Source organism: Helicoverpa armigera, chromosome 25 (genome assembly GCF_030705265.1).
Source record: "Helicoverpa armigera isolate CAAS_96S chromosome 25, ASM3070526v1, whole genome shotgun sequence".
NCBI lineage: Eukaryota > Metazoa > Arthropoda > Insecta > Lepidoptera > Noctuidae > Helicoverpa > Helicoverpa armigera.
Window position 1 is genome coordinate 7,899,126 of NC_087144.1, and position 25,712 is coordinate 7,924,837.

The 25,712-nt window shown below is 35.6% G+C and overlaps 1 protein-coding gene across 1 annotated transcript in view; it reads left to right on the forward strand.

The window, feature by feature from the left end:
• Neto (Neuropilin and tolloid-like) overlaps positions 1–25,712 on the forward strand; it is a 191,477-nt gene that overhangs the window by 18,463 nt on the left and 147,302 nt on the right. Inside the window, exon 2 of the mRNA XM_064041446.1 lies at positions 13,476–13,541. The gene's annotated coding sequence lies outside the window, so the exon portion shown is untranslated. The remainder of the gene's footprint in view (positions 1–13,475; positions 13,542–25,712) is intronic.

Here is a 25,712-nt window from a genome sequence, read left to right on the forward strand (position 1 = left end):
AAAAGTTTTTGTTTTGGTTTCATAACTTTTTATAGAACACTGGTACTCAGCTGCATCCGTTTAGACTGGAAGCCGACCAAACATATGTATTTGAGAAAAGTCTAGGCAGATGATTATGAATAACTTTTTATTGCAAAATCCCTCTGCACATAACTTACTCTAATTCTGAACTGCATTGAAAAATCCTTTCTCACCTACAGAAATAATATTTCAAATCGGACCAGTTAAACAAACAAACATTTCATCTTTATAATATTTTAGGATATATACAAAAATATTTCCGCACAAGAAAGAATCCTATCTTTCACATGTCAAGAACAAAACTTCAAAAAAAACTTCCAAGTGCCAGTCGGAATCGCCCACGAAGGGTTCCGTACCATTATTTAAAAATTGAGCAAAAAAATTACATTTGTTGTATGGGAGTCTCCCAAAATATTTATTGTATTCTAGTTAGTTCAGTATTTGTTATTATACGGCAACAGAAATACATCATCTGTGAAAATTTCTACTCTCTAACTATCACGCTTTATGAGATACAGCCTGGTGACGGACGGACAGAGGAGCGAAAACAATACGGTCCCGTTTTACCCTTTGGGTACGGAACCCTAAAAAACTGAGATTACATGAAAAACAAAATGGCGTACTATAATCCAATTTGTTCGATGATTTCTGATCAGAAACCTATGTAATATACCCTTGTCAGACGTAGAAAGAGTGACAGCAAACAATTTGTGTACATCCGTAAATGTATCGAAACTTGTATGATGATTGAGGTTTGCAAAAAACCCTTTAGTAAAGATAAAAGATTATTTATTTTTGAAACATGTGTATGAAGAATGCCTCGTTGTTGAATGCCAAGCGCGGCTGCTGTGCTCGAGGTCTCGGGTTCGATTCCCGGGTCGGGCCGAAATCGCTTTGTGGGTTTTCTTAAACTTTCAGCAGCCCGTAGTCTGGAAGTTGGTGATTGATTCACCCGTGCATCGGAGAGCACGTAAATGTCCGTTCTGCGTCTGATCTCTCTCTGGTCGTGTCGGAGTGCCGTTCCATCGGGTTATGAGAGGAAAGGAATAGGGAGTGCACCTGTGTCTACGCAAATGCTCGAGCACTATAATATGTCCTGCGCAGCTGGCTGATCTCCTTAAAATGAGAACAGCCGCCGTGGCCGAAATCGGCCGTGGACGCCATTATGAAGAATTATACTACATTTACCCGTGGTATCAACCACGTCCCGTGGGCATTATTCTAAAAATCTTACATTATTAGATACTCTATTAAGTGAAAGGCTATTGGTTTCTTTTGATCAGGGTGCGTACCCGCGGGATCTAACGGAACTAGTCATCATCTGCCTAGCCTTTTCCCAAATGTTGGAGTCAGCTTCCAGTCTAACCAGTTGCAGTTGAGTACCAGTGTTTTCAAGGAGCGATTGCCTATGTGACCTCCTCAACCCAGTTACAAGGGTAACCTAATACCCCTTGGTAATTCTGGTGGCAGAAGCTAGTAAAAAATATCTCATACTTAGTAGGTTCTCAACACTTTAAGAAGTATGTTTTTGCTTGATTTTCTATGTGATATGGGGTAAATGAACCGACAGTTCCAATGAGCGATTACCGCCGCCCACCACAGAAGCTTCATAAATATTTTGCCGGCATTATAAAAAGGAGTAGGCGCTTATTTTCTTGAAGATTTTAAGGCTATGGGCAAGATGTTCATATTAATTTTGGAATTTGAATATTTATGATTGTAATAATAGTCATTATCTGTATGTTTATCATCCCACTGCTGATTGTGGCCTCCTTGCATACCATTGAGCGCTAATCACTACGCTTGCTCAACTATTTAGACTTTACAGTCCAGGTTTCCTCGAGATGTTTTTCTTCACCTTTAAACAGCCGTTAGTATCTAAAATATACCTACTTAAAAACTACATACAAGCTTAGAAAAGATACATTGGTATTTGCCTGACCTGGAATTGAACTCACACACTCATGATTGGGAGGTTGGTGCCTTATCCACTAAGCCTCCACAATTTATGTTTGTAATTGGTAATACCTAAGTATATGAGCGTTCAATTTAATTCAATACGTCTAATCAGGGTATAATCTAACACCTCTGATCACTTTAGATCTCTATTACTATAATATGTGTTCAAGTAATTGCCTTCAGACACAATCAAGTATGGATTACAGTCATAAAATTACCATTACCTAAGTTAGTAAATCCTAAGAGTACCCACACACTGAAGACTAAGCAGTCGGCCGACAGACAACCAAAGTCAAAGTCAAATCATTTATTTCATTTAGGCCTTTACAAGCACTTATGAATGTCAAATGATGGTTGGCAAAGCTGGGGCTGCGAGGTTGTTCGAAAGATTTACCTGGTACATAAAAGGCTAACGAAGGAACATGATGGGTTTTTAGTCGGTAAGAGTCTGACACTCACTCATGCTGCTAACCAACAGCGGGAGGAGTCAATTGATGATTTCCCCAAAAAAAAGGAATGGCATTTTTTTTTAACAAAATGTTAAATCCAGTCAAAGTTTCCAAATGCTTATTAACTATCTTATCGTATCGCGCATTCTACCATTCATCTCCACACTAATTTATGAGCTCAAACTAAATATCGGCCGACTAAAAGTTTGCAGTATGCAAGAACTCTAATAGCTAAAATTCGGCTAAATCTAGACACGTTCTGGTCCCAGATCGGTCTGCGGATTAGATATATGAAATTGGATTCTATTCTAATAGTATACTTTGGGGGAATACATCATTTTGGCCCTACGTATCTCGGTTGCTTCAGGCGATAGGCACATAAAGAGATTGCCAATCTTGTTGAAGTTAGAAAAAATCTGGGCTCGCCGAAAGGTTTACGATAACTCTAAGACTTGTACACTGTAGACTAAACAGTTGGCAAATATTTCTTTTTAAAGAAAATCTTAATTCCAGTCAAAGTTCTCAGTCGGTCTGATACCGGCTAAATACCTGATCTTTGTAATGTGCGTACTACCATTCATCTTCATACTGATTGGTGAGTGAAAACAAACTATCGGCCGACTAAAAGTTTGCAGTGTGTTCGCGTAATATTACACATCAACAAGTTTTGTAGACTATATTCTGTGATCGTATCCTGAGGGAACTTCTTTTCGCACCTGGATAGAGAGTAGAACATACAGTAATTTTGATATATAAGCTGTATATCTGCTTTCACCAAAATCTGTTCTGTTGAATGACACTTTTTAGTATTACCTATGAAAAAAAAAAGTGCATACAACCCACTTTTCATGAGAAATTAACGTTAATTACAACACTTCTCCAAGACTGATTCTTTACCTTTATCAATGGTGTATGTGATACATTTAAAAGCTACCAAATTATAAATTAGGTTTCAACTTGAAATCAAAATACGATCCTACTTAATGGCGCCCAGCGTGGGACTATTAGTGTCCCACATTGGGTGCCAATTAAGTTAGAGACTCATGGATAAGTAATAACCACACGGGTTGACTAACCAAAGATTAAAAATGTAAATATACACTAATATTATAAAGCTGAAGAGTTTGTTTGTTTGTTTGCTTGAACGCGCTAATCTTCGGTCCGATTTGAAAAATTGTTTCAGTGTTAGATAGCCCATTTATCGAGGAAGGCCTTACTTTTTATCCGGGTTCGTGCAGAGGTTCCCACGGGATGCGGGTGAAACCGCTGGCAGAAGCTAGTTCTTCAGAAATATTTACTTCAAAACTATAAGAAAGTCTAGAAATAAAAGTGACGTATTTTACAACTTCGAACATACATTGTAGTTTAGAATAAGGACTTTTATTTTGAGACTCAACGTACCGAACGATTCGTAGCAAATATTTGCCAAAACTACCTACCTTGTGTATTCTTGTTACAAGAAAAAAAGTTATGTATTGAAAGCGTTTTTATTGAGCGATAAATATTTATTGTACGATTCATGTAAATACGAAGTGTAATATTTGACAAAGCTGTAACAATGTATTATGTATCTAAGTAGTTTTTGTCTGTGTTATTGTTATGCATTGGTATTATTTATTTTACAGAAGTAAATTGTAGAACTAATATTTGTATATCCAATGTGAGACAACATAAACATATGAGAAGAAACATACGTATGTATGTTTCTTTTTGATTACATTAATGCGACTGGTTTAAAACAAAAAAAAAAAAATACAAACACTGAGGTAGATTTTTGAAGGAATGGAATTTCCATACTGGAGATCGTTAAAAGGCTACTATTTATCCAAACACCCACATTATATAGTTCCTAAAGGAAGTGACAGGAATCTCGACTCCTAGTTTCATAAAAGGGCCTAAAACATAAATAAACATTTCCAAGTAAAAATCCTCATCACTCTTACTTAGCTATAAAAGTCTTTCATTCCGTAAAAAGTACATTTTTATTCAAAGAGCAGGCTCCTAAATAAATTCGGCGGGAATTCCTTGTCAAGAAACAAAAGAAAAATAATTGATTTTTATTATTAAATCAGTCGGCCGAATAGGGCTTACGATACAACCTTTGCGGTAACAACCTTTTAGAATTTTAATGGAACTCTTTTGACAAAATAATTATTTCACTTCATGGTAGAATTTTGGACCTTTAGAGTGGGCATGCTGTAAACTTTTAGTCGGTAAATAGATTGTTTAGGCTCATAAATCAGTATGAAGATGAATGGTTACAAAGGTCAGGTATTTAGCCGCTATCAGACGGACTGAAAACTTTGATTGGAGTCAAGATTTTCTTTAAAAAATATTGCCAACCATTTGCCAACTATCGGCCGACTGTTTAGTCTACAACAGTGTGCGAATACTCTTACATTACAGAATATTCTTATAGGTATTACAACCTTCGCGGTTTTAATCTGTTTGCATTTTAATGGAACTCTTTTGAAAAAATAATTATTTCACTTCATGATAGGATTTTTAAACGTTTAACGGAACATTTTTGAGGTTATTCGGTGAATGAAATATTAATTGGATTTGAATTCGAGTTTTTTTATTTTTCTAATCTATTAGCTTTAGTTACAATATGGAAAAAAAATGTAGGAAAACATTATTTTTCACTGAAGTTGGAAGGCGTAGTATAATCTTTATTTATTTCATACAGCATATATGAACTATACCTACTAATAACATTTTATTATTTTGATATAAAAACTATATTTCCTTTAAAAATATAACTAATTTCTTTTTCGAAATAAAAATCCATGCAGCAGATTGATTAACTTTAAAAATACACTATTTTGATAAAACAAGAACACTTCTTTTCCTAAAAAACTACTGTAGCTACCCAAAGTTTTTACTCAATTTTTTAGAATTTGTACGTCCAAAAACAAAATAACCATTTTAATTTTATTTACAACGTAATTAACTGCTATCTAAGTCCACAAGGGGTCATTACGCGAAGTAACTGGTTAATGTGTACAGGTGGACTTGGTTAATGTGGTCATTGACTACGTAACTTAGGATTATCTCGGCTTAAGAAACCGTTTGAAAGATTTCACTGTTTTGGGATTAATATAAAATGCTGTGTGGAAAATAAAACTCTACTTCCTCATTGAAAACAACTACTTTTATCTTGCGGAATTAATAGAATATATTTTTTCTTAAATGTCATAAATTTCCGCAAAGTAGGATTCCACAATTTTACTACTACTTTTGATTAGTAGTATATGTTACAACCTGATGACAACTTTCGTCTTATCTTAACTTATATGCCATCTTAATCAGTTAAGCTGATTTATTGTAAGATAAAAATAAGCCAAATAAACAAAATCATCAATCATTTGATATAAGATTTAGTTAACGCTCGGGACTACAAAAATATTTTTTTCTAAATTACACAAAAAACTTTCCAAATCCCTTAAAAATCACTTAGCTCCCCAAAAAAGCAAGCTTCAATCCTACCCCATGACGAGCATATTATTACGACGTTTCGCATAAAAAATGATCCCGCCCCCGACATAAACGGTTCCCTTTTCGCCCTTTTGTGCCCATAATATCCATGGAAATATGAGAACAGGCTGCATGATGGGATTGACCGATCAAATCGAAGGTTTTATTGCTGAACCAATTTTAGAAAAAGAGATGAAATTATTTTTATTCGAATGTTTTATGATGTGACAGAATTAGTCAGAAATCAGAAAGTCTGGTAACCAGTTTTAACTAGAGGTGTTGGATTGCTCGGGTAACTCAGTTGTAGACGTCTGATTGGCCAGTCGCTCCTTGTAAAGCACTGGTACTCAGCTGCATTCGATAAGACTGGAAGCCGACCCCAACATTTTGGAAAAAGGCTCGGCATTCTAAATCTTTTATTCACCTATTCACCAATGTTAATATTTAACTGATTTTAATGAAACTTGTATATCTGTCTCCATCTTTCATGTCTGTAATGCGAACCGCGTTTTTTTTGTCCTATACCTTTAAAATAAGTTAAGTTCTTTCTTCTATCGTTATTAAGTTTACAACAACATTATAATTAAAAACCGATTTAATTTAACACTCACACTATAATTCACAATTTTATACTACAAACCCCAAAAGTACAAAATAACAATCCACCCCAAGGTTAACCTGTCCATGAATATTACATGAGAGAAGGGTTGACAAACGTTAGGTGTCACCTGTCAATACCGCCTTATGCTAAACTGATTGGATGTCCCTCGAGGTCTAGTTAGTTAGGAGCTGTTAGGAGGTCAAATATTGAGGTATTTTGAGGTGCCTTTGTGTTTATTTTAGCTTAGAGTAGCAAATATATTTATTGTAAACTTATTTTGTGTGGTTTCCGGGTCTATTTATTGGTCAAATATTACATTTTATTTAGATTTCCCTAGAAACTTGGGTTAGTGACAAATGGTAGGTGTCACTTGTCAATAATCGCTTATGGTAAACTGATTAGATGTCCCTCGAGGTCTAGTTAGTTAGAAGGTGTTAGGAGGTCAAATATTGAGGTATTTTGAGGTACCTTTGTGTTTATTTGTGGTAATTTAGGCAGGAAGTTGTTTGAAATGTTTATAGGGAATTACAAAAAAAGGATACCTTGAGTTTTGACAGGTCTATTTATGGATCCAATATTTAAAGTCGAAAAGCAGAGTGAATATTTTTTAATAATTTATACTTTCAGAGACTTGTTCTTGTGTTTACAAAATAGCACTCAAAACTTCACAAAACTATGTACTTTTTATTTTGATTTCTTTATTTCAGGAAATAAATAGGATTAAAAGAGAAGTAAATAAACATTTTACTTAAAATGTACAAATAACAATTGTTCCAGGTCAGTTCCGAAAAAGAGTATGAAATATCTCCAAGAAAAACAGCTTAAAAATCTCAAAATTGAACTTGTTAAAATTACAATTTGGGCTCAATTTCAACGGAGTTGTGTTCAATGGCTGCGATTAAGATAATCGGGAATACTTATACTTTTGGGAATACTGATGATTCTAAGAAAATTTTCTGTAGAATTCAACTTCCTCCTGTCCTTATCTTGTTTGAGGTGGGCGCAGTATGTTTTTTTCTTCCATATTCTTCTATCATCCGTCATCTCACATGTAACATTATTTCTAGCTATGTCGATCTTCACACCATTCATCAATTGTTTCTAAGAAGCTGTACCTACTAATTATTATGTTCTGTCTTTCATGTACTATATTATTGACGTTTATTGATTTAATACGGAATAAAATTATCTTATAAGTAAATAATTTTATTTATTACATATTAAAGCTCACTATGATGATGCGTATATCATATAAATTAACACGTAATATCCTTAAAAGTAACTAATGAAGTAAAGTAACTTCTTAAGTAAACGATATCCGGATTCTTGAAACTGTCTCATATTTATTGCTCCTGAGTGTATAATCATATTTATTCATCGGCATTTTATTCAATTTCGATGCATTGATCATATATGTACGTTATTAAAACTGCAGTAAATTAAAACTTCCTCGAATTATTGAGAGATTGAGAGACCAAATTAAAAATAAATAAAAAACATACGGATTGTTTTTTCAATAAACAAAATAACTAAAATAAACGTAATAAAACCGGGAACAGCTTGAAGGGCCCGTACACAAAGAAACGAAAGATGAGCGGAGATGCCACAACACAGGTAGGTCAGCCACCTTCTTTCAGGTCAAATTCGTACGGTGGGCATGATCAAAACGATCAGTTACTAGTGAACTAACGAATCGTTCAGGTTCATTGCGACATTTGTCAAAGATTGGTTTTTGGTAATTTGAAAAAAATCTAGACGGTTTCCAAAGAAGTATTCAGCAACGTTCCTCGTCCCGCGAAAACCTGCATTTTGGCGCTACTTTCTTAGGAGATTTTCCGTTATGACATCTCCGCTAGTCATTTGGTTCTCCTTGGCTCCGTATATTTGACATCACCCCTCTACGTCCGCTTGCTGGTTTTATTACTAGCAACCAAAAACAACCACTTCAGTATTGGATATTGTTATTTTTATTGCTTTTAGGGGTTGAAAAGGTTCGCTTCTCAGTCAGCGAAAATGCTTTATTTTTGTTTCGGTTCGACTACAGTTGTAAAAAAACAACTATTTCTGTGTCATCGAAAATGTTTAGTTTGTTTTCTTTGGTTTCTGCTACTTCAAGCGAAAAAGTTTTATGCTATGATTTTATTTTTTTTGTAAATTTATTATTCCAATAAATAATATATTGATATAGGTCACTAACTTCAGAAATAGAGAAATAAAATGATGTTTCAAAATATATCAAAATTGAAAACTTCTTCTATTTTCGGAAGACCCTTAAAACCTGATAAAATATTCTTATTCTTATTCTTTATTGCACACTTAACAATACATAATAAAAATAATAAAGACAGTTTATGTACAATGGCGAGCTTAACCCAGAATTGGGTTCTCTTACAGCCAACCTTAAAGCCATGGAGAGATTTGATAGTGGTAGGGTAGATTACAAAGTGCACAACAAACATTGGAAAATAAACAAAAATATCAAATAACAATATACTAAACATATATATGTAGTAAAAAAACTACACAATACATAAACATAATACATATAATATATATATATATACATACGAATATAAATGTCATTCATGTCGATAAATAGTATTCCTTTACTCGTCTCTTGAATGCACCCAACGATGGGCTTTCGCGTATCGAATGTGGAAGGGAATTCCACAGTCTCACAGCACGAACAGTGAACGATCCATCATAGCGGCTCGTAGTGTGGGAAGGGACACGAAGAAGGAGAGATGAGGAAGTGCGACAAGGTTTGCCTCTCGGAACAAGAAACTCAAAACGTTCCCGAAGATATCTTGGTGAGCGAGGATTGTAGAGAAGAGAGAAGAGAAAAGAAAGAATGTGAGCATCTCGACGCCGCCGAATAGGCAACCACTTCAACCGACTTATATATCCGAATTATATATCTTATATCGTTTGTTCAAGTAACACAAAGATATATGCGTTCACCCATAGACCAGTTAACAAAATAATTGGAATAAAAGAACCTATAAGACCCTTTCTTTCAGCTCTAATCACCTAGAACGGGGGTACCTTCAAAGGACCCTATTACCTCACAAGTACAAAACTTCAAAAGCGTTACACCTATTATAACAAATTCGTTTTTCCCTTTACAAAGAACTATCCATTCACACTTCAACACACACACACACATTCATATATTTACCTACTTCAACTCTCCCACAGAGGAAGGAAAGATAGCGGAGATGCCATAAGGAAGGTAGGTCAGGCGCTCTCTTGAAGGTCAAGCAACGTACGGTAGGCGTGATCAGTTACTAGAACTAACGAGATGGTTCGTTGTCAAATCAAAACTAATCTGTCAAAGATTGTTCTTAATTGATTGATGATGGTGATTTTATTTTGAAAATAATGGTGGGTTCCATAGAAGGCATGTAAGATTGGAGCTAGTAAAGTTCCTCTTCCCCCAAAAATGCAGGTCATTTTGGCGCATTGTTTTCTTAAGAGATTTTGCGTTATCACATCTCCGCAAGTCATTTTGTTCTCCATGATTCATTCACACATACACACACATACATTTCAAAAGTATCACGAGAAATCCATTTTGCACTTAACATTCATTCGAAAAATGGATGGGATACGTCACTCTCGGGTCCCTTTTTAAGCCATCGTTGAGTTAATAATAAAATCAAGCCTTTATAAATCGGGGGTTGCGCACCCCTGAAAGCCGGTTTCAGTTACATAGAAAGCGAGTTTGAGGATCACACTTGTCAACCTTTTTTGAGGTGTCGACAAATGTTTGGAAAAACACCTTGAGTAATGGCATTTGGGCAAATATTTGGGCTTGGTTTTAAGTGGCGAGATTGGAATTTTTAGCTTTGGAAATTTAAGCTAAGTTAAAGAATGCTCTAAGGCCATACCTATACATTTTTTCTTTTAAAGACGCTAAAAATCACGGTGAGGGAGTGTCAGACTCTTACTGACTAAAACCGTCATGTTCCGTCGTAGTTCTTTTATGTACCAGGGCCGCGGTAACTCTATCGGACAACCCCGCAGCCCGACAACGGTTGAAAGGTACCTATTTATTGTATTAGGTATATGTCGAAAGACAACTGGTCTAAACTAATATTACAGACCATTTCACATGAAGTTGGCTTCAAAACTGGGAAAAGTCTAGGCAAATAAAGATTCAACAAAAATACAACTCCTACCTTTATTTTTATCATGACATTTTCAGCTTTTCGTAACAGCCAACGTCGATGGCGAATAAGAAAACCAATAATTCGATCTCGAAGCCTCGGGTTTATCGAATTATCGAAGGAAACAATGTTATATCGTCCATTTTGTGTTAAGTTAAGCCTCGGTTGTACGTGGCGGATCATCCATCTTGAATAATGCGATCTTGCAGTCGAGAGCAAAAAATTTTAGACACTTATTGAAATTGAAAAATTGTAAATTGTTGAAGAATATGTAGTTTAACTTTATATTTATTTACCTTAGTTTATTTTTTTTAATATAAAGTTGGTAACTCAAATAATTGACCATTAAGCTGGATGAGTAGGAATTAGTGGCCTAATTTAAGAAGGAACGTTGATAATATTATTACGGATAACAAATCGAAAAGTTGGTTTTTTGAACGCGCTTATCTCAGGAAATATTTGATCGATTTGAAAAATTATTTCAGTGTTAGCCCATTGATCGAGTAAGATTAACTTTCATATGTTACTTTATATCCAGATGCGCACAGTCGATAGTTTCCACTTGATACGGGTGACGTAGCTGACAAAAGTCACTAGATTAATAAAACCGACACTAGGCAATTATGAACCTATGTAATAATTATTAATATAAAGGAACTATTGCTGAATGAAAGCACCTATCTCTTTAGTTTATTACCATTCACATAACACGAAGGATTATTCCAGGAATAAAGCTATAATCCGTAATGTTAACAAGACAAGCTTCCAATACGAAGCCATTCTACCTCCGATACAAAGATATCTATTACCCTCACTGGTTCAATTCAAGCTTTTGATATTACTGGCGTTTTGTTAGTGCTTATAATACTATCCTTTACAATAAGCATGGAATATCGCATTGACATTACTACATACTCTAGGGATTATTAACTCTAGATGTTGCACGGCGCTCCATCGGTTTCGTATCCAATAGGTCACGACAAATGGCTAGTCGGCCTAGTTTGATTGGGCTCATAAATCAATATGGTGATGAATGGTAGTGCACACATTACAATGATCAGATTCAGCCGGTATTAGACAAAAATAAATGCATTTGCCAGCTATTGGCCGACAATTATTTCTGTAGTGTGCAGTTTACTCCTTAGGTAAGTTATTAGGTATATGTGGGTCAGTCCTTAGCAAATCGTCAGAATTGGCGTGAAAAGCAACATACACAGTCTTACCGTCAATTGCAAATCTTTTACAAAGCTCCATTAAAATTAAAGCTTCAATAAATCTATTGCTGACACTTTTTATTTTGTTGACAAAGAAGGAGTCGTTAATAGATTTAAAGAAGATTTAAGTTTAATGCTTTTTGCAACTGACGGACAGACTATAATATTAGTGTGGTTATATTTTTAAAGTGACAAAATAGGTCATTAGTATTGGTTAAATTAGTCCTAGAAGACTGGTATTTGAGTTCATTGTTTAGTAAACGTTAACCAAACGTCCTGCGAAAGATAAATGTGACGCAATGCGAAACTCCAAGGCTGTTTACACATTGTTCTGCAATAGAAAATACTACAAATATTTCGTAACCAAATAAATACATTTTCTAAGTATATCTTGGACATCAATGGCTGATAAAAAGGTGAAAGAAAACATCTTGGGGAAACCTGGACTATAAAGTCTGAAATCACCAACCCGCATTGAGCAAGCGTGGTGATTAATGCTCAATCCTTCTCCGTGAGAGGAGGCCGCAGCCCAGCAGTGGGACGATACAAAGGCTGTAACAGTAACAGTAACAAATAAATACACAACAGGAGATCACAAAAAATAATGATTTTCTGTTTCATGAAAAAGTATCATTGTCCTTTCGTATGAATTAATTGTTCTGCTTTATTCCGTGTTTTTTCATAAAAGAGATCACAAGGATATCTTGTGTCTTCAAAATGCTGTAGACTTATGTCGATATTCCACCAAATTGTTCGCTCACATTTGTTCACTAATAGTACCTACTTGTGTTGTACATACCTACACAATGTACGAGTTGGCCCGTGTTATCTTTTAAACTCAAGAGTTCAATCGGGTGAAACCGCGAGAGAAAGCTAGTCAATATTAAAAACCAGATTTTGCAGCTGCTTCCAATAAATTCAGTTTTTATTCCGGACTAATCCACAGATTGAAAAATAATGCGATCAAAAAACATATTTTTAATCATATTAGTGGTTTCTGCAGAATGATGCATTTTATTAAAACAACGAGCAAAGGTATTATTGGGAAAATGCTACATTGTTCACAAAAATAGTTTGTGCTTGCAAAAATAGTCTATACCTTTTTTTATGTACTTACTTTAAAATACAGCATTAGGTTCCCAGCAAAAACACATAGGAAGTGTTAAAGGCCTGTCTTTTGTTTTTACGTTCGAAAAGTGCTGATTTTTCAGCCTAATTTGAATAAACATTTTTGAATTTGAGAAAAGTGCAGACTTATCTTTGTAACTTGTAAGAAGTACTATACAATAAAGAAGAAACATGTTTTTGTTTGTACACCCTAACTACTTCGAAACTGCCGATTTATTAAATAATTTTATTGTTGGAAACATAGACTATACTGGTTCAGTTTTTCATACATATTTTTTTAACTCCCGGCCGCGGTCCTTGCATCCCAAGGGAGGATTATTTTTCCTTGTTCAGCTCTTTCTTCCCTAAGGGAATTTTCTATATGCAAACTTTATCAATCCAAAAGTACCTATTAGCGTTGTAATAGAAACGAAAATGATGTGATTTTAAACTAATTCTGTTTTATTTTTGTTCTCAGGTGTGTTCAGTGAAAAAGTTTCAAGGATTGCTTAGGAAGTTAAGCAAGAAAAGTTGAACGAAACAGGTAAGTTTACAGCTGTGAAGCTATTATTATTTTAACTGGGCTATTTTAACTTTGATAATTTTGTACTTGTGTTTGTTTAAAAAGTCGTTTGAATATTTTTTTGAAGAGTTATTTTTGTAGTAGGTAGGTTAATTTTCTATTTGAAATGTATAAATAAAGTATATTTTATGGAAAATAGACTAGATTCCCAAATTGTTAGTCCAATATTTTTATGGGATACAACAAAAACGCAACTACAATTTAGTTACGTAATTATCAATTTTTATTCATGAATGATAACTTTTTTATGATTTAATATTTCAAAAAGGCATAAAAAAAATAAAAAAACCAGCGTGTTTGCGGCCTCAGGAAATGGAGGCTATCATTGGTCAGGACTCAATAAAGATACCACCTGACGATGCGTACCATATCCAGAAGTCCATCATTCTGAATCAATATCAAATTTTATTATCTCCCTAATAACCACTATTAACATAAAATGACACAAAAATAACAAAAGACTATCGCGGTCGGCCATTTTGGATCAGAATTACGACCCGCATCGGTGTTGCCACAGAGAAAAACAGACAAACAAATAAACTGCCATTTCGGCCATAGCTACTGCACAAACAATAACAAGCTTCGGAAATAATATTTACTAACCTTTTTATATACGAACTAGCCTTTCCAATAGTGTCCCGAGGGAACGGCTTCCCGCATATGTATAAAAAAGTTGCATTTATTGAAATAACATTAATTTATTGATAAATAACTTTTTACATGATCTTAACAATGAAATTATATACAACTTGCTACTAATTTATTACTTACTATGTATGCACACTTAATATAAATATGAAAAAAAAATTGTATCAAAAAACTCCTTCTCATCGCTGCCCACCGGGAGTGTACCCAAGAGGCTGGCAGCATTGCCACGTTGAATGGCAATGCTTACATTGCCTTCTTGCATTTATTTGTTCATTCACAGTGTCTATACTATTGTATTTATTTAAATTGATACACTAGTTGTATGGACGTTTTTTTTTTAGCGACGTTAAAAATCATCAAATGACCCCTCCCGCTGCGGGTTAGCAGCGGTGAGGGAGTGTCAGACTCTTACTGACTAAAAACCGTCGTGTTCCGTCATAGGCCTTTTATGTACCAGGGCCGCGGTAACTCTTTCGAACAACCCGCAGCCCCGGCAGGCCTTGGCCCTGCTGGGCCCCGCTGGGGGTATATGTATTCCTTTCAATTGATTCAGTAGTCGCATCGTGTAGGACCGACATTATGGATAAAGTTGTTCAGAGCAGATCTATATGAAACGGTCAACGCAGATTGACAACAAAAATAAAAGGTGCTTTTTTAATTTGATTACCTATATTTTTTCATGTCAAAATAAAAATGTACAACGCGAATATTTATTTTACACAAAACAATTTTCCATTTTTGCAACTTTTTTCTGCAAGAGCGTGCGTTTAATTAAATCAACTCAGCATTTATTTTTAGAGTACCAACACAATGCCGACTAAACAGTCGTCCGAAAGTATTTTTTTAATAGATAATCTTATTTCTAATCAAAGTTTTCGGTGTGTCTGATACCGGCTAATGGTCTCTGCACACAGCGGGCGCGACGCGGCGAGACGGGACGGCGACGCGACACAATGTACTAGATCGTCGCGTCGCGTCGCGTCGAGCGGGACGGCTCTGTGTGGCGGCCTCCGTAATATCTAGTACATTACAACTGCTCAGCGTCGCGTCGCCGTCCAGTCCCGCCGCGCCGCGCCTGCTGTGTGCAGAGACCTTAAATACCTGATCTTTGTAATGTGCGTACAACCATTCATCTTCATACTGATTTATGAGCTCAAACTATCGGCCGACTAAAAGTTTGCAGTGTGTGTGTTCTTTACAAACAGTTCAAAATTCAGTTGCCGACCTCCAGTGACTAGAAGATGAAGTTTTAACAGTATTCTGGAAATGTAGAAATTTCTAGGAAACGTTCTTTGTAACACAAGCAAGAATAGTATTCTTTCGATGTGGGACTGGCCACTAGTGATGTTCCTAACTTTTTTAAGAAAAAAGAAAAAAAAATGGTCGTATATTTTTTTTTCTTAAGTTTGAATATGGATAATTATATTTTACATTTTATTTTTATACGACCTCTTTGGTGCAATGGTTACCATGCCGGACTGTCGGACTGATGGTCCCAGGTTCGATTCCCGGTACGGTACATACATATACTCCGACAAGCATGTATGTTGGCCGTGGTCTGGGTGTTATAATATACATATGTATCTATTTATGAATAGGTATGTATCTATGCACCCATAACACGAGCTAAGAAATAGGTTAATGTTGAGCTAACCGACCATGTGTGAAAAATGATCAGGTATTATTATTTTATAGGAAAAAAACTTTTTTGTTCTGCCCGTATTCACAACAAAGGATTTATTAATGGATTCCTCGAATTACTTTTACAAATGAGACTTTTTTACCTATAAAACAATAAAATCGGTTTCATCTGCAGACAAGTTTTATTTTTCACCAATCCGTTTGCAAAAAAATTGCAGAAATTCATGTCGTATGCATTTTTTAAAGCACGCCATGATAAAAACATTAAAAATCGTGTGCCGTACTAAATTGCTCAGCAAACATTTCGAATTTAAATAACGTTTAAAATATATTTGCGTATATTTCTGTAAGCCATTTCATTTCATAATTTATTTATATGTGTATAGTTGTCAAGCTGGTCTTTGATAGGCATATTGTTTAACTTCTTTTAACTCATCTATACTAATATTGTAAAGCTGAAGAGTTTGTTTGTTTGTTTGTTTGTTTGAACGCGCTAATCTCAGAAACTACTGGTCCGATTTGAAAATTTCTTTCAGTGTTAGATAGCCCATTTTTATCCCGGTACGGGAAGTAGTTCCCACGGGATGCGGGTGAAACCGCTGGCAGAAGCTAGTTAATTATAAAACAATAGAAAATCAATTGTATCACACGTACATGGGCGCTCTGAAATACGACGGGTTAATGGCAACTTTGCCAAGTTTATTGTTTAAGATTTAGAATCTCACTACCGTTTGATAGATCGGCAATGCGTGACAGACAGATATGTGGTATAAACCCAAAAACATAGTCACTTTAGACAGTTTTAAAATTAGCATTTGATACATAGGGCCTCCCCTATGTATGTGTTAATTATTTCAACGCAAAAACTTAATTTTCGTTGAAATAATGAACAGTTTATGTTGACAACTATGGTAACTACCTGACAAGTTTTCCCCGATAAACCACCATACTTACAAACTACACCTATCTCCGAAAAGACGTTAAAACAGTCGCTCTCGTTATACAAAATCTATGACACCCGTTAGCAATAAGGACCGTGAAACTTTGACAACTAGACTAACCGTAGAACTGCGGTATTATCGATAAATTGGTCTGTAGAAGTCAGATGGCTTTTGGCTCTAATATATAGCCTTCATCTGCATCTGGTTTGAATCTGATTACAATCCGAATTAGGGACCTGCAGACTGCAGACTTAAGTGCCGGTTTAATTTTGAGTGTAATTGCGGAACCCATCAAAGTTTTTATGTGGCTGATGGTTTAGTTTTGATTCTTATCGAGAATCATTTGGAATCTATCTAAATGAAAAATAATATTTTTAACCAATTTCCCTAAAAGGAGGAGGTTCTCAATTCGGATGTTTGTATTTTCTTTTACAATAGTGTCAGTGCGTGACCCGAGACTTTATAAAAGTGCAACCACATAAAAATATAAGTATGCGTTCATACTTCTTACAAACTTTATAGGCTAGTCCCAACTAATTTGTCCTAAGTCCGGTAGGATAAACCAGTTTAGCCTAAGCAAATCTAGTTTATCCTGAAATAGGGATTTCTAACTTATCGAACGGATGAACAAACCATAGGCTGACTAAAAGTGTGCAGTCTACGAAAATTCTTAATTGAGAAATTTACCTAAGTTTTTTTTTGAACGATCTGACAATCTTTCAACGATGGCTTTTTGGCTATTCTTAAATATTCCTTTGAACAATGTTTACATACCATTATGAAATTGTTGCTTAATATCGACAAAGACCTATCAATCGTCATAAGAAGTCAAGAGTCTTTGTTATTTGATTTGTTTAGTCTGGAATTCAGTTTGTATATTTCGGAACTGATTGAGAAAATGTGTGTACAATAGCTGTGTAGAAAATGGTACCTACCTAAGTATATTCTTAAAGTGAAATATTGTATCTGGTGGGACGTTTTAGGGTCACAATCGTACACCATGGCGATAAACAGCATGACTCTAGCGTATCTCGCCACGCCCCATTTCTTTTAGCGTGTTTATCAGCGAGTTAAATATACAAAATAAAAATATATTACTGTACATTAGACACCTACTTAATTAAATCACCAGTCTTCCCAAGGGGTAGGGTTGCCCGGGTAACTGGATTGAGATCAGATAGGGCAGTCGTTCCTTGTCAATCACTGGTACTTAGATGAAACCGGTTAGGCTGGGAACCGACGACAACATAGTTGGGAAAAGGCTCGGGAGATGATGACCTATACCTATTAAATAACATTATGTCCCCCACGTTTTTATAAAAATAAACCACAAACATACAACATAAATATCTTCAACACCAAAAACAACTGACACCTTTACTCTAAAATATCCGCAAACTAAAAAAAATATCCGAATTATCCGCCCATGTCCCACCCCTAGCATGCATCGGGATGCAAACTTTTCCCCAGTCGGCTGATATGCACAGCCTGACCAACTTTCCAGTCATGTGGCATTTCAGTTATTAAATCTTATGAGAGAATCAGAATTAAACTTATGTGTGCTAAGTGAGTTATTCAGTTGAAACTTTTGATTGCATTTAGTTTGAAATCTAACTATGCTATGATAAATGTATTTGAAACCTTGCCTGACTGCCTACAGCATAATCTTTTCCTTCTCGTCTCAATCCATCCTGAGGTTGTCTGGTAGACATTGCTCATAGCGATATAACCGCCCATTTTGTCACCTACTTTAATTAGATCTAAGATCAAAAATATAAAACTTGGTATACCTAATAAAGTATATATCTATCTATCTATCTAATGCAGTAGAATAAGGCTTGCTTTGTATATTTCGCACAACGATTGAGCATTGCCATCCAACGTGGCAATGCTGTCAGCCTTTTGGGTACATTACCCAGTGACAGCGATGAGAAGCAATTTTTTGATGCGCAAAGTTAGTTTTAAGTTCTAGGTATTACATAATATGAGTCAAGATTTTATGTAAATACATAATGTGACGTTTTTAGGGTTATATTTGTACTATAAATAATGCTTATGTTAATAAAGCTGAGTTTGTTCGTTTGATGACGGGCTAATTTCAGGAATTGCGGGTCAGATTTGTAAAATTATTTCGGTATTCCAAAGCTCACTTATAGAAGAAGGCTTTAAGCTACTTTTTATCCAAGTCCGTGGAGTAGCTCATCCTAGCTAGCTAATATAAGTATTAGATAAACATTGATCATTTATAATTAACACTAATTTATGATTTAACCAACACCATTGGGTGTTGCCCTAATGCGGCCTAAAATAGTTATTTTATATCCACACTAAAATTGTTATTGTAATAAACTGTATATTAACCACAGGCCACTAATTACTAAATAAATTCAATCGTACAAATAACATGAAATGTAATAATTATGACAATTTGTTCGTGTCTGTTGCATTTGTTGGTTGGTTAATTATATTTATTATTACTGTAATAGATTTACAATCAATTGTATAGTAGAAAATATTTGTAACATTTGTTGGCGAAAAGAATATGTTTTGGTTTGAAATTATTATAGAGGTAGACTTGCTGTTTCTCGGTCACCCGGAAAATATAGCGTATGTCACTCGGGATGGTGTATTAAGCTTTCCAATAGTATAACCATTTTCAAATAGGCTCGCTAGTTTTCGAGCCTTTTAAGTACAAATCATAGAGAACGAAATGACGAGGTAATAAAGACTAGCTTTCGCCCGCGGTTTCACCCATTCGTGATAACTTTTCTATGGCTTTAATGTAGCATATAACCCGTCTTAGCTGAAATGACGCATAATATTAATACTAGGCGAGTTATTTTTATCAACTCAGTTTAGTTTCCATACTGTTAAATCTTTATACAGTCCTAAATACAAATTCTAGCTTAAAGCAAAATCATCTATCAAACTCATCACCTGTCTGATACCTTTATCTGCTGACTCCCCAAACGCATAGCGTGATGATATAAACATTAATCAATGTGAAACAAGATTTATCACTTCAATACCCTCGGGCTAAGCGAAAATGAACTTAATTTCCATACCCCTAAGGTATTGGAAGCAAGAAATCGAAAGTAAATGGAATTTGATCAATGTGTAAATTTTGTACTTTTCTTTCTGCGAGGTAATTTAGCTATTACGCTTTCTTTTTTTACCTGGGGGATTGGCAGAGATGTAGCTATTTTAGTTCTTTAAAACGTTGGTTGGTAAACTGTTGATTTTGCTCCCGATATTTATCTATTCACGTGCCGAAAGAATGTCTCAATGGGTTCAGCCGTTAAGGAAACATAAAAACTAGCTTTTGCCCTTTATAAAATAGCAAGGATAATGGAGGATAAGAGCCACAGCAAACTTTTAGTTAGCTGATAGTTTCATCAAGCTCATAAATCAGTATGGAAATGAATGGTACACATATTTTGTGAAAAGCCTAACCAGACGATGCATACGAATATATTAAAACACATATATAATACATTCATACATAATCACTTTCCAAACTTACTAAACCCACAAGTCAATTAATTAAAGTGCTTTTCAGTTAAAAGCTGAACAATAAATTAACCACAAACGCAGCGATTATGAACGCTTAATGCATATGAACTCATTCGTCGTGTAACGTCATGGTGGGTGCATTTTGCGTTGATACTGTCCCTCTATGTTGTAAATTGACAAGTTAGTAATTATGCATCATGGGTACAAAACTAGGGAAGTATAGTTCCTAGAAAAGGTTGTTGTTTTGGCGATTGAATGCTTGATAAAGGTGTACCATATTTTTTCTATTCAACCAAATTACCGGCTCATAATATAGGTGTGTACTATTTTTATTATTGAAAAAAAAAACAATAAAACCATTTATTAAACAACAGTTACAGCGTTTTCACACCAACGGACTGTCCGCTCAGATTTTTCTCGTAAGAGCGGCATTGATGGCTACCTATAAAAAAGATGAAGTCTAAAACCGTCCAACAGAATTTTGCTGCTCGGAATTCTCAATTCTTTATTGCGTACCGTAATATAGGTATGTAGGTTGTTGGTATAGGTATAGATAATTTAGTCATGGACCTTACCGGGCACAACATATATCAATAGCAGGAGAGAGGAGGAAGAACACTGAGTGTTTAATGTGATAAATTCTATGTATTATATGTCGCGCATTTACGCTCGTTTTTGTTAAACTCGACAAAAAATCACCAGTATGAATACGCTATTATAAAACACCCTCGGCTGATACTGTACTGCAAGAATTCCATAATAACAAACATACAATTTCGAAGACAATATCATTATAAGTAGAACATGATAATTTAGGTTAATTAGCTACAAACGGAACCCTGCGTACGAGTTATAACTCACGCTTGGCCGGTTTTATTTCACAACGTAATATGAGCTTCATAAAATACCTACTAATATTACAATGTTTTGAGCACTTTATGTAATTTGTAGGTATGCGTACCTATATGATATTGTAAACATAAGTCGTGATGGCCTAGTGAGAGAGAGCACCAGCCCTCAAGTATGAGTACCTATAGGTACAGGTCAAGTATGAGTATACAGGTTTGATTCCTCCTCGGGCCAGTATCAATACAACTTTTCTACGTAAGTTAGGTATATGTAGGTACCTACTTTCTAAACATAGAAAACCTACATATAGGTACGTGAAAGGAAAACATCTCGAGGAAACATGGACTATAAAGTCTGAAATCACCAACTCGCATTGAGCAAGCGTGGTGATTAACGCTCAATCCTTCTCCGTGTGAGAGGAGGCCGCAGCCCTGCAGTGGCAAATAAAAAGGCTGCTGATAATGAAAACTCCTAAAACATATTACAGTACAGTAACTAGTACAAACACGTTACAGTAACTAGTTACATGAAAAACGCGTTGAATAACTAGTTACAAATAACGCGTACATTTCAATGCGCGTTCGTCAGCTGTTATTCAGTATTTACTACTGCACCCTGATGGACCAAGCGAGCTGTGTAAAACGGATTTATAAAAATACTGCTACGGCCCCATTTTATTCGATCCTATAGGAAACAGAAATAAAAATAACGGTGCAGTTTTTAAGCCAGTGATTTCTTTTTTGGTTATTGGTTAAAAGTTGCGTATATACGCATTTCCTACTAATATTGTAAACGCGTAAGTTTGTATGGATCTATGGATGTTTGATCCTCTTCTTCTTCTTCCTAGCGTTCCGACACACAACCACCACAGTTTTGGCCTGCCTCTGTGCTTTTGACCGGGTATATCGGGTGGTCTCCTTTTTACATGTGTTTGTTCCTTTGTTATGCAAAAATTACGGGATAAATTGTGATATTTTTCTTTTACTTCAAAAAGACTGGAAGACTTTGACTGTCCATCTTATGACACTACGTCCGTCTGTCATGAAACGTGACAGACAATTGAATATTTTCAAATTCTCGTTGCTCTATCGCATTGGCTGGGCTGTCGCGGGTTAGACGTGTGTTTGTTAACACCTCCATGTCACAAGGGTAAACCTTATTGTGGGGCTACCAACCCGCATTGAACAAGCGTGGTGATTAACGCTCAATCCTTCTCCGTGTGAGAGGAGGCCGCAACCCAGCAGTGGGACGATAAAGAGGCAGGTGATTGGGCCAAGTAATTAAGTAAAGAAAAATATTGTAAGGATATGTTGACTGTTCATAAAAAATATTCAAAATAACAAAAAATCTTTGCACTCTCATTTTTCAGCACCAATCTCTCATGAATTCGTCTTAAGATGAATAAGTAAATCAGTAATCTAACAAGGTTTTATCTCTTAAACGCGGCTCCCTAAAGAAACCTTTTTGTTTTATTACACCATTACTTAAACATTGAAATGGAGCTTAGTTCAAGCTTTTGGTTAATGTATGTATAATAAAACTTGGTTTTTGGGAAGACAGAATTGCTAGTAGTAGAAAATCAGACTCAAGTGCAGCAACAACATTAGTTTTCTTAAAACAACTGTTTACTTAGAATTTTCACGTTCAATTTTCAAAGTATTAAGTTATTTTAGTAAAACCGTATTGTTTATGTAGTCAGTAAACTTAGGTCTTAGTATCAGTGAGCTCAAAGATATCATCTATTGGCTCTCTTAGAGGTCAAGGCCCGCCGGGACTGCGGGATTGTTCGCGCGAGTTACCGCGGCCCTGGTACATAAAAGGCTCCAGAAGGAACATGGTGGATTTTAGTCAGTAAGAGTCAATCACGGTGCACCCACAGCGGGAAGAGGCATTGGACGATATCCCACTGTCGCCTTCACCTAATTTGCCTAGCCTTTTCCCTACTATGTTGTGGTCAGCTTTCAGTCTAACTGGGTGTAGCTGTGTACAGCTATTATTGAGAATTCAACCGAAGTCGGATGCAGAACTTAGTGTAACATATGCTACCAACATGCAAGCCAGACCACTAATATTACTTACCCGTATAAATCTCCCTTAATCAACGCGACAGCCAAGTTTAAAGTTGACGCTAACATACCACAGCGTCAACTTAACTCCAACTTAAGCTCACGGCGTAAAGAAAGATGACCAGAGATGTCATAATGCAGGTAGGTCAGGCGCCTTCTTCTAGGTCAAATTCGTACGGTGGGCATGACCAAAATGATCAGTTATGAGTGAACTAACGAGGCTTTCGGGTTCTTTGAGACATCTGTCAACGATTTTCGGTATTACAACAAATGATCGACTCCAAACGAAGGTGTATAAGGATGAAGGCAGTAACATTACTCGTACCCCGCACAACCGCATTTTGGCGCGCTACTGTCTTAGGAGATTTTCCGATATAACCTTTTCTTTTTTTATCAAATGACTCCTCCCGCTGTGGGTTGGCAGCGTGAGGGATTGTCAGACTCTTACTGACTAAAACCCATTATGTCCCTTCAAAGGCCTTTAATGTACCAGGGCCGTAACTCTTTCGAATAATACCGCAGAACTGGCAGGCCTTGACCCTGGTGGGCCCCGCTGAGATTTGCTGACATCTCTTTGAGGAGCGCGTGAATCCGATATGGCACCTCTGCTAGTAATTTTGTTCTCCATGCCCCAACTTAACTCTAACTTAAGTCCAACTTAAACAGAGTGCTTAGACCGGTAAGTTGCAAGCGCACCAATTTGTGAACACCATGTAAAAGGTATAGGGTGTTGTTTAATAGCCGCTGTATATAGTTAAAGTTTTAGATTGTTTTGCGTGATCTTGTGGTAGTTTTGTTGTACACTTGAGTGCAGTGAAACTGGGCCAGTTTGTGAAATGCATAAATAGCTGTTTTATGCGGTTTTTGCTGTTTTCCTGGGGGTGCTGTTTTATAGAGGGATACATTTACGTATAGTAAGGTTAAGATTAGACAGTAATTCTGATTTTTAAATTTAATTCGGTTCAATGACTGACAAAAGAAAAATAATACATTTATTTGCGAGAATAGCATAGACATAAGTGTTATAATTCTTATCTCAATAACAATGATGGACAATATTCTTTTCGTGTTTGATAGTATAATAAATCAATCAACCGTGAAAATAAATACACATTAACTTACAAGACATCAATTAATCTACCATTAGCAAATAACTACCATCCGCAAAACCTACCAATACATTTATTGGCACAATTACGATCTATTTGCTTATACCGAAAGCTACCAATTGATATTTTCTTATTACATTTCCTTCGTGTTTGTTACGCAAACAATGGTATTGCCATAGGAAATAATATTACTTTCGGCGGGAAACCTTTCAATAAAAACGATTTTATTTGTCGAAGATAAATATATTATTTTTATTCGGTAGGTAAAGATTTTTTGGGTATGACAACTTTTTTTGGTAAAATATTGCTTTAATAATTTATTATGTTTGATATGCAAATTTACTTTTGCCCGTGACTTCAATTATTTGCTATTTGTTGACGTTAATATCGCTTTTGCACGAAAGAATTTTCCACTCGATTTTTTTACGCGCGACATTTTCCGAGCGACAAAAAAACGATCGCGTCATTTTACGTCATCTTTTGATGTGGTACCTAGTTGTCAATTGTTTCTCGTACGCAATACGATTTCTCTTGCGATTTTGGTTCGTACGGATTTTGTGTGCTAAATAAAAATCTTTATTTCTGTCATGAAAAATTCTATTAAAAGCGCATTGTGCAAAAGTCCTGTATTTACGTATCTAGTTACCGCTCCTCTATCGTTTCAGGATCAATTGAAACAGAAGCTTTGCTACAGTTGGTAAATTAAGCTACCATTTTCGGATAACAAAAATAGTGCCACAGATCTCCAACCTACCAAAAAAGTGACTAATACAGAACTACTTCTTCTACCTCCTGTTCCCAATTTTACTTGGGGTCGGCGCAATATGTCATCCTCTTCCATTTTCCCCTGTCACTGGTCATACTGACACTCACTCCCTTCCTATTCATGTCATCACTCAATCATCAATCCAGAACTAATTATAAGCTAAAAACTACCCACCCCATCAATCTCAAATCAGTTCACAAAGACACTTATAATACTAATCCTTAATATAAATGATGTCTTATCAATCAGACGTCTGAAAATCCTCTAAGAACTAGTCAATATTACAAAAGAGGACCCCTACATACGCCCAATATAACTTGACCTCCCAAATCCGTCTCAAGGATTTGAGCACGAACATTTTTCAAAGACCTCGTTTGAATGGCAGGTCAATTTACACTGGATGTGTTTACGATATTGACTTATTTCTTGAACGTATAGAAACGAGGGTTTTGTATGTACAATCTTATTAATTAAATATACTTACTTGTTGTTGATTTTAGATGATTTTGATGTTTGATTTTGTTTTGAATATAATATAAGTAGGTGTTTAGAAGATGTTCTTGTCTTGTTTGTGTTAAGACTGTTTAGAAGATGATTTG